This window comes from Rhincodon typus, unplaced genomic scaffold, assembly GCF_021869965.1.
Source record: "Rhincodon typus isolate 14 unplaced genomic scaffold, sRhiTyp1.1 hic_rhity00006139, whole genome shotgun sequence".
NCBI lineage: Eukaryota > Metazoa > Chordata > Chondrichthyes > Orectolobiformes > Rhincodontidae > Rhincodon > Rhincodon typus.
The window spans coordinates 1-10,281 of record NW_025971777.1 but is presented as its reverse complement, the minus strand read 5'-3'; the positions used below and the strand labels follow the sequence as shown (position 1 = coordinate 10,281).

Genomic DNA, 10,281 nt, shown 5'->3' with positions numbered 1-10,281 from the left:
CTGCACCTTGTTGTCTCGGATTCTCCAGCATCTGCAGTTCCTACTATCTCTGATTAAAATTTATACATCTCATTTAGGCCTGTGCATGTATCTCTGCTTGTTAAAGGAAGCAAGAGGAGCCCTTGCAGTAATTTTCAGAACATTTCTGGTGACATAAGTTACCAGAAGACTGGGAAACTGTTAATGTTCTCCCACTTTTAAAAAAGAGGAGGGATAGACCAAGAAATATCAAACCTGTCAGTGAGTCCTTGGTAGGTGGGGACATTAGAAAGGACAGAATATATTTGCACTTGGTGAGCAACGTGGATTAATCAGCAAACATGGCCATGGGTTTGTTAAGAAAACGTTATATTTGAAAAATTTGAATTTTATTAAGGAGTGTTGATGTTGGTAATGTTTGTGGTCCATGTAGACTTCAGTTGGGTTTTCTGCAAGGACCCTCATGGTAGACTAGTCAAGAAGGTAAGAGGCTATGGGATCCAATGCAAAGTGAGCATTGTATCCAAAATTAGCTGAGAGGTAGGAAGCAGAGGGTGATTATAGAAGGATGCTTGTGTGACTGGAAACCTGTTTACAATGGATCTCTGCAGGACCCTGTGCTGGTCCCCTTGCTGCTTATAGGTCACATTATACATTTAAATCCAAATTGTTATTGTGCATTCCATAAAGACTGGTAGGGTAATAGGAAGAGAATAGTGAACAGGATGATATTGGCAAACTGGTTATGTGGGCAGAGCAGTGACAAATGGAATTCAACCTGGAGAAATGTGAGCTAATGTTCTTGAAAGGACTGACGTGGCAAGGGAATTTCAGTTGAATTATAGAACTTTGGAAAATATTGCATATCAGAAGAACTTTGTACACCAGTAGATTCACGAAGGCGGCAGAGCAGGTAGATGAGTAATTAAGAAAGATTTAGAGGATATCTACCTTTGTTAAATGAGGCATAGAATAAAAGAGTAAGGAAGTTATGCTGGTTAGACCACAAGTGAGGTGCTGCATGCCGCGTTTTTGGAAGGATGTGATTGCAATAGAGGAGAGGCAGAAGAGATTTACCAGGATGTCGTAGGGCCTGAGCTAATAGGAAAGATCAGATAGACCCAGGGTTTGTTTTCCTTGGAGCACCAAAGGTTGAGAGGGGACCTAAAAGAGACGTATAAGATTTAGGGGCATAGATAGAAGGGACGGGAAGTTGCTGTTTCCGTTAGTAGAGGGTTCAGTAACCAGAGGGCATTGAAGGCTAAACGGGTAATTGAGAATCTTTTCACTGGGAATCTGGAACTCCCTGCCTGAAAGGGTGGTTAATTCAGAAACCCTTTAAACATTTAAGCAGTGTTTAGTTATTCATGGGGAGGCAACGGCCTAGTGGTATTATCGCTGTACTGTTAGACCAGAAACCCAGGTAATGGTCTTGGGTTTGAATCCTGCAACGGCAATCTGGACTTGAGTCCAATGATGGTGAATCCATTGTCGATTGTCAGGTAAAACCCATCTGGTTCACTAATGTCCTGTATGGAAGGAAACTGCCATCCTTGTCTGGTCTGGCCTACATGTGACTCCACACCCACTGCAATGTGGTTGACTCTGAACTGCCCTCTGGGCAATTATAAATGGGCAATAAATGCTGTTCTAGCCAGTAATGCCTTCGTCCTGGGAATGGAATAAAAGAAGTCTTGTATTTATCGCCTACAGTTCTGTGGGCTAACAGCTGAAAAATGGGATCCGTGTAGTCAGATCTTTGAGCGGTTCAGACTTGACAAGACAAATGGCCTCCTACTGTGCTGTAAGCACCTGAGCACTTTTTGTAAGAGGAGTGGGGTCAACCAGGATAGCTGAAGCATTAATTTCTTGTGTGTGAAGACGCAATACTTGGATGATCTGCAATTTGCATAACTAGGTAAAAATCAGCATCCTGCATTCAGTTTTTTCAAACATTTTCAGGAATCTATTTACAACTTTATATTTTTCCTAGTTACAGACATAATAATTCCTGGAAAATCAGGATTAATGTTGCATCATTTTTACATAAGGTATGCATTTAACTATTTATTTTGGTGAATGCATAAAAAGAGTGTGGAAAATTTATTTATAATAAAAATCATCTTATTTGTAGATTTTTATAACATTTAACATTTGTTTGTATACAATCTTTGGTATTTGTCTTATCTACGTAAAGAAGGAAGTCCTTTTTTTTTTAGAAAAAAGCACCAATACAGAAGGTAATGTTACCCTGTGACTGCATCATCTAAATAGGAGTTAGAGAGAAAAGGAGCTCCCAAAATCGAAAAAACAGCCCTTGAGAAAATCTGAGCAAAAATAATTATTTTGACCCCTGGTACGGGAGTAATTCCTTTGTGTATTAGACATAGACATAGTCTTGCTGTCAGCTGTTCTTTCTTTTGCACTGTGAATTTGAATGATCCACCTGTGAGAAGAGAGCAACTCTCTTGACATTCCCTTGAAAGTAGTTGTCGACATTTAACTCTGTGGGTATGCATGTGGGTGTCGGGAAAGAGGTGGAAGCCATTAACGTTTTGGATCTTTTTGAAAAATCAAAAGGTAAGCATAACAAAAGTCTGCTGGATTTGTTTGTTTCCCTCGTTATTTTTGCAGGTTTTTATTTTCTTGTTCTGAAGGTCTGTGGATAATGCAATCTGATTAAAATTCCAGCCTGTAAATTAAGATATTGTTTTGTAACTGAAGCAGAGAAGTTTACAGGTGAGCATTTTGCTTATCTGCATCTGTACTGACTCTGCTAGGCAAACCAAACTAAATCCACTGCCCTGTTCTGCTCTCTCCTCATAGCTTCCAATGCTTCAAGTGTTTTGTTCCATCTGCCCTTTAAAATATGCAGTGAACTCTCCCTAAACTACTACCTGTGGCACATAAAAACATGTTTGCCCCATAATAAATATTTGACATTGAATGTGCTAACCTTTTAACAAGTGGTTACAAAATCATGTCATAAGCAAGGATTAAATATCGTACTTAGTCATTTCACTTTTGTTGAGTCTAGTTTAACTACTTTCTGATCATATTGCAACTAACTTTAGAGGCAAGTTTTTGATTTTTAAATTTGTTTTTTTTCCCTCCTTTTTAGGACAATGCCACAGAAAAGGCTGAAAAGGAGGTAAGGTCCAATCTGGGAACCAGAATGGTGTCAAAATTAGTCGCCATGACTGGAATAGAATATTGCACATTAGAATCACTTTTTTTCTCCCAGTCCTAGCTGATTATTTGTACTAAAAGCAGACTTTGGGAGAATGGATCTGAAGCTTCGCACTCCACCTCTTCGGGATGAGACGGTACAATGAGAACAGTTCTACAGGGAATGTTTGGCATCTAACAAGGGGGGATGTGCAATGAGAAACTTCCTCCTCGGAACTTGTTTGTTCGCTGCTTCAAGCTGTGCCCCTTTCTAATCAGAAAAATCTAAAATCAAGATATAAAATTTCATAAAGGATTTTTTAAAAAAATCTAAACGTCCCACTTTGATCAGAAAAGCAGATTTTATTACTTTCTCCCAATTACTACATGTGGTGTAACAACCTCAGTTTAATTAGATACTTTAATGTTTTTGTTTAATCTCTTTTCAAATAACTTGACAGTAAAAGTTCATGAATTAAGATTTGTGAACTTTAAATAAATTCAGTGTTTACCAAGAAAATGATCTCATGTTAAAAATTAATTTCTGCAGCCATTTTAGGATGTTGATCTTTTGGGAGAATAAAAGCTGGAAAGTTTTATTTCAATGCACCAAAGCTTGCTGCATAGAAGATCTTAGAGACGAGATTAACCAAGTGATTGCATTGTTGATAATCTTCATGCTTGCGTGTATATCACGTGAAAGAAAGCCTGTATTTTTACTTGGATGAAGATGGGAAAATTCTAGATTATTCTGTAACATCCTAGTCTTAGGTTCAGAAGGCATAAAGAGTTGCATATAGATAATAGTAAATTGCTTGTAAATATTTCTGCAGATTTGTAATATATTTTTATACTTTAAAATGTACTGTAGATTTCAATTTTGGTTTACCTTTTAGAAGCATGGAAGCAAATTTTGAAATGTATATATTAAGGTAGAACAAATGTTGAAGGATAATGTAATTTTCTTGATCTGCCATAATAACTGTTAACAAAAACCCCACAAAAAGCACCTTGCCTAATTATAAATATAAAGTGACATTTGTGGTTTTCTGCAAATGCCAATTACTACTGCTAATGTCTTAATGTATTGTGCAAGATGTAAACAGCATGACTTGGATTGTGTCTTTAAACTTAGATTTTCTGGACAGACAGGCTTTTTAAAAAAGCCTGTAGTACCCTTGTTTCGCACAGTTGTAAACCCTTCATGCAATGTATCCTTACCTGAGCACTTCATCTGTATCCACTGCTTCTTCCCATCCAAATCAACTTGCTACTGCTTTTTCAGCTACATTTTTATAATAAAGTATAAAATGAAATATTTTGTATTTCCTGTCATCTTTAGATTACAGATAGTTGTATTCTATGTATATATGGGCCCAGTTTGTATTGCGTAGCCAAATTCTGTATGAAGCAAACTGAGATGCCAAAACGCTGACACAAAGTTACGTGCAATTAACAGCAAAGAAATAGAAGCTGGTCCATGTTTACATTCACCTAGCCTCTCCTTTCATCCTAATCATAAACATTCCAATGAAAGGTACTTGTTAACTTACCTTTAAATGAAGCAGTGGCTTATCAGTTGCAAATTTATAAACTCTTTCATGATGTTCATTGTGTTCAGTAATTCACCAGTGAACACTTCAAGCAGTTTGGATTTTAAGTGCAGATTTGTTAATCGGTTTGTGACTATTATAAAATAAAAGCAAAGCTAGACTAGTTTTCATTTCTGAAATATAGATGGTTACATTTTATAAAAGAAAAGTTGAAGATGATAGATTTGAGAGCTGCAATGCCAAATTAAAAGATTTCTGAAATGAGTATTGAGCGCTGACTTTGGAGAAGAAAAGTATTGTTAAAAATCAGGGCATTTGTGCAAAGCTTTAATGGTGACAGCTAAAACTCTGATTTCAATTGAACATTTTTGACTTTTTTAAAAAGAAATTCTTGCTCCGAATTTGCTGGTTTAGAACAAGATGCTAAATCCTTCATCCCACTAAGGGAATTTTGGAGATGAATGCCAAAGAGGTGCTAAGATGAGAGTTTGGGAGTTACTTGGGCCAGTCCAATATTGTTTGTATATCAAGAGCCAGAACTGTCTGCTTCAACAATGGAACTCGTCTGTGAATTAAAAGTAGTGCCAGCGAGCTATGCAAAGGAAATTATTTAATTTGAGGCATAATCTTTTACTCCTATTTTTAGCCACTCAAATTTTCATCTGATTAAATTCGTAGTACAGCCAATCCTTTTTAATTTGCAGGATCTAGGAGCTACCGGCAAGGCCAATATTCGTTAGCCATTGTTTTTGGGCTTGATGGTAATAGTGAGCCATGCTACTTTGAACGCAACTGATTAGTTTGCTAGGCTATTTGAGGTCAGTTCAAAATTATCTACCTTGCTGTGGGTGTGCTGTCGCACATAAACCAGACACTGCAAAGACAGCAGATTTCCTTCCCTAAAGGGTTTTCCTGAACCAGATTGGTACACTCGGCAATCTGGTCATTTCATGGCCGCCATCACTCATATACTGGCTTTTTATTTGGTAAGTTGAATTTCTGTTCTCCAGCACACTCTTGGATGTGAACTCATGTTTCTGTATTGAAAGTTGAGGTCTCTGGATAAGCGAGCCTAATAAAGTAATCATGATGCTGTTATATTACCATTCATTATTGTTTAAGAAATGTTAATTTAAAATGGTTTTAGTTTTATTGAAACTGTAGTTAAGCAAGAATGCTACAAATATTTGCAATTCAGATGGGAAAATTATTGATACTTGGCTGCTATGTTGGGAAGGTGTCTAGTCTCTTTCTGCTCAATGATGTGCAAGTTGGAGAATGCCACATCCAGTTCAAAAGGGCGTATAGGAAAAGTTGTGAATATCCAATAGGTTCGGCAACATCTGTAGTGAGAGAGTTAACAATTTCAGATGCTAAGGTGACTTTAACCCATTTATTTCCTCCAAAGCCAGAAGAGACTCATGTCTTTGTTTGAACATTTGTTCATGCATAGAAGATGTACATATCCAAAATTGACCTACAGCTCAAATCTTTATTGCCAGAACAAAGGTTTTATACTGTGTAACACTAGTACTCTTCAAATCAACTGTCCTACAAATAATAGTTACCAATCAAAATGCTACACTTTATCCACCCCATCTCAACCCAATTGTGTTTCTACAGTCCACATTTTAGGTCAATGCACGTGACTATATTATCCAGTGATAACATTAAATGTGGCAAGTATTTTGTGATTACTAATAAACCTATGCTATCTGCTTCCCCTTTTCACAAATCAATGAGCTTTCATCAGAATAGTTCTTTCCACTTGACCATACTTTAATTTGGTGATAAAGCTTAAAAATACAGGAAAATTGTTTATGGGATGTATTATAAACTAGCAGCATGCGCAACGTAAGATTCAGACACATTGCTTTATTTATGTGATGCCTTATTGAACATGCTTTCTTCCTTTCTTTTCAGCCTTCAAAAGAAAGGCACGTTGCTACAGCAAGAACTTTGATGTAGTACTGGGAATACAAGGATGTGTAACTTATTGCCGAAGATTCAATTCTGCATCAGTTTGATCCATATGCTGTTAATTTTATGGCAATGTCTAAAATTAATTCCATGAGATTACTTTTAATGATGTCCCAATGCTGGTGGGTTGGGAGGCTGTCATTAATAGACCAACTAATTAATCTCCACCATCCTATCCTCTGGATAATGGTGGAAAACATTGGTCTTCCCTCCCAAAGCCTTCCATCACCCACTGTCTCGCTCAGGGCTGGTGAAAATCCAATTCCCCTCTCGTGACATGGTGATTAAAATTATGTAAGATCAAAGTCAAGATGTAAAGCTATGCCAATGCAGATTATGAACAGTTTATAATTCATGTGTCAGATCTAGATGTCTCCAGAAAGAATGTTAAGGCTAAGGTGATGCTCATTACAAGAAAGTTAATAGGGATTTTGATAGAGTTTGAACCAGCAACTTCGGTAACTAAATAGGAATATAATCTATTTCTGCTGATTAGGTGAGTTAAGGATTTAAGTTATAAATTTTAGGCAGCGATTAAAATGAAGAAAGAGGTTAGAAAATTTAATGAAGGTTTGATCAGATGTAAAATTGACTCTAAAATAAAAGCAGAACCTAAATTGGCTTTCAAAAGCCAAATGGATAAATACTTGGAAACAAAGCAAAATATTAAATGAACAAAGGGGATAAAATGATTTTTCATTAAGCCAACACTACAGATTTAAATGACCACCTGTGCTTCTAAATCCACTCTCAATATCTAATATTTTGCTGCAAGGTTTGTGTTTGTTGTCCTTTTGGTCAGTGTCTTGCTTCCTTCAGAATTATTTGGTAGGCTATTTCAGGTATCAGTTAAGAGTTTTGGCACACTATCGTGGGTCTGTGGAGATATGTTGACCACTCCGGGCAAGGATGGCAGATTTCCATCCTTGGGACATGATTAAACAGGTAAATTTTTATGATGATTCAGCAGATAAGTGTTCATTGATACTCCCTGATAAAGTTGTAACTAACTTTTTAAAATTTCAAACTTATGAGTTGACTATATTTAATTTTCCCAGCTTGTGGTGACAATAAGCCTAGGTGTCTGGCTTACAAGGCCAGTAACCTGACAGTTATGCTAGAATCGCTATTAATGCTGTAAAATTCAGATCTTGTGCTTCAGAGATCACATTGCAGAGAGGCAGCATAGGATAGCGTGGAACCTCATGTTCTTGCAAGAAATAGTTTAACAATATCTTAGTTTTAGAAATTTTTCTCCTTGTTCTCAAATCCGTCAATGTGCTGCTCCCCATCTCCTGTATCCCTACACCTATCCCAGATTCTGTACTCTGGTTTTAATCACTTTAGTGCTGATGACTGTGCTTCAGCTGACTGAGCCCTAAGATCTGAAGCCCTTTCCCTCCACCTCTGTCCCTTCATTAAAGATGTTCTTTCACACCTACATTGACCAAGCTTTTGGCAGTCTGCCCCAATGTCTTCTCGTGAGGTCGAGCTATCAAGTATTGTTTCGATATTGTGCTGAATCCCCTTGATGTTAAAGGCAAAGTTAGATCATTTTAATGTTGTTCACATTAATTATGACATTTAAATTTTGGCATTGCTCGACATCATGCCTCTTCATATTCAGGTGGCAGAAAAAAAATTGCTCAGTTTTTATTACTCAGTTCCATGCACAATGATGGGAGCAAAAAAATTTTTTGTGCCATCTCTTTTGACACCTGTATTCCAGTGAATTCTTACTCGCAATCTTAAATTTGAAATTTGCAATTTGTTTACCATTGGCAGCTTTATTTGACATTTGTTTATTTAACATGCAGTGCTGCACACACAGGGAAATTCAGCTTAACTAATAATGTAGCATGTGTCTTTTAAAATACTTCTGTGGAAAAGGTGAGTGAAGGAAGTCTGTGACTGAAAATATTGGCGAAGGAATGAGAAACTTTGAAGCAATCTCTTGTTTATTTGAGGGATAATAATCTGACCTTCATTTGCAATTGTAATCTGAGGTTAATTCATTTAATTTGAGTGGATTGAAAATAAATTGGTTGCAGTTATTATATTCAGGTGCTGTTAAAATAGTTCATTATTCAATGACCTGAATTTCTTGGCAGCATTGAAGCTTTATATAATTTTACCTACAATAATTGATTTTGGTAGGCTAATCCAGGAGTTACACAGGAAAATGCTTTGGGCATTGGTTGGCTTGTGCCTAACCAAACAAAAATGTGAATGACAAAAAAATTGCAGAACATTTGACTGATTACCATAAGGTAAGACGTGTTTTGCAGCAGCTGTTCAACAGAGAACATGCCTTTATGTCGGACTGTGATTACAATTGTATGATTCACGTCTGGTACCCGTCCAGTCTACCCAGAGGGTGAGAGAAATTAGCAGCATTTCCAATTAGGTGAGCCAATTTCCACAAAGTGCATTCTATCTTCAAGGGGAAAAAAAAATCAATTATTTTAAAAAAAAACAGGAGAAACAGCTGAATCACTGCAAAAGGTAACATTGTAGAAATTTCTGCGCAGTCTTCAGGCATATTTGAATGTTGGTGGTCAAAGATGTAACCACAGGTGGGTTTTGAAAAAAGTAGCTAAGTGCTGTTTGTCCTAATAAATCACTTTTGGAGAAGGTGGGGGTGTGCGAAGGAGGTGGTAGGAGGAGGAGAAAAATACATGATGCCAAGCAGAAATAAAAATTTATCATTGATTTGTTTCAGCAGCATCACTTGAAGGATAAATCTCGACTGGGACACTGGGGAGAACTTCCCATCCTTCCTTTGCAGTGTCTTCTCTGTCTACTTATGAGAGAAGATCCTATCAAGATATCTATTTCAAAATTCATAAAAGACCATTTGGATCTAGACCAGATAATTGTTTTCTAGATCAACTTCACTGAAGTGTAATTCAAAGTTACCCCTTTTTAATGTTCTTGATGCAAATGCCCTTTTCAGTCAGTTAATCTTAGTTCGGCTTTCACACATGCCTTGTGCCTTTGCATAATGTTCTTTTAGGAACTTTTGGATTCTGTTTTATTTCCTCTCGACCATTATCATCTGGAATTGAATTTTAAATGCCTTTACATGATTGTGTAGAATAGTGGGAGCTGGGTGGGCCTTCTGTGTGAAATAATAAAAGCTATGTACTGTGTTGATATAGAATGGTGAGTGTCATAATAGATTATGATCATGGATTACAGACAGTTAAAAAGGGCAAATAGCCAAAACCTGGCAATGTAAATTCAGTGGTTATCTGGCAAAGCCATGTGTGAATCCATGCAATGTCACACCTGCAGGGTGTTCGGCAAACTTCAAATAGACTTAAAGGAAGTAATAATGGGGCTAACTACCCCTCTCTGCAGAAGGCCATCGCTTGTGTGTTATGTCCCAACGTGCAGATGTGTTTGATATCAGAGCATTGATACATTTCTTTGCCGTCAAATTTCAGTTTGAAGTTCGGCTCCCTCTAAATTATTGAAAGCTCTATTCATATTCCTAATCTGTGCAAATGCCTCAGAGATAGCAGGAACTGCAGATGCTGGAGAATCTGAGATAACAAGGTGTAGAGCTGGATGAACACAGCAGGCCGAGCAGCATCAG

General features: G+C 37.2%; 1 long non-coding RNA gene across 1 annotated transcript; it reads left to right on the top strand.

The window, feature by feature from the left end:
- The first annotated feature begins 49 nt into the window (after positions 1-49).
- Positions 50-4,463, top strand: LOC125482125. Its single transcript, XR_007261554.1, has 2 exons — positions 50-2,030; positions 3,101-4,463. It is a non-coding gene; the product is annotated as an uncharacterized LOC125482125 (long non-coding RNA).
- Positions 4,464-10,281: the final 5,818 nt, after the last annotated feature.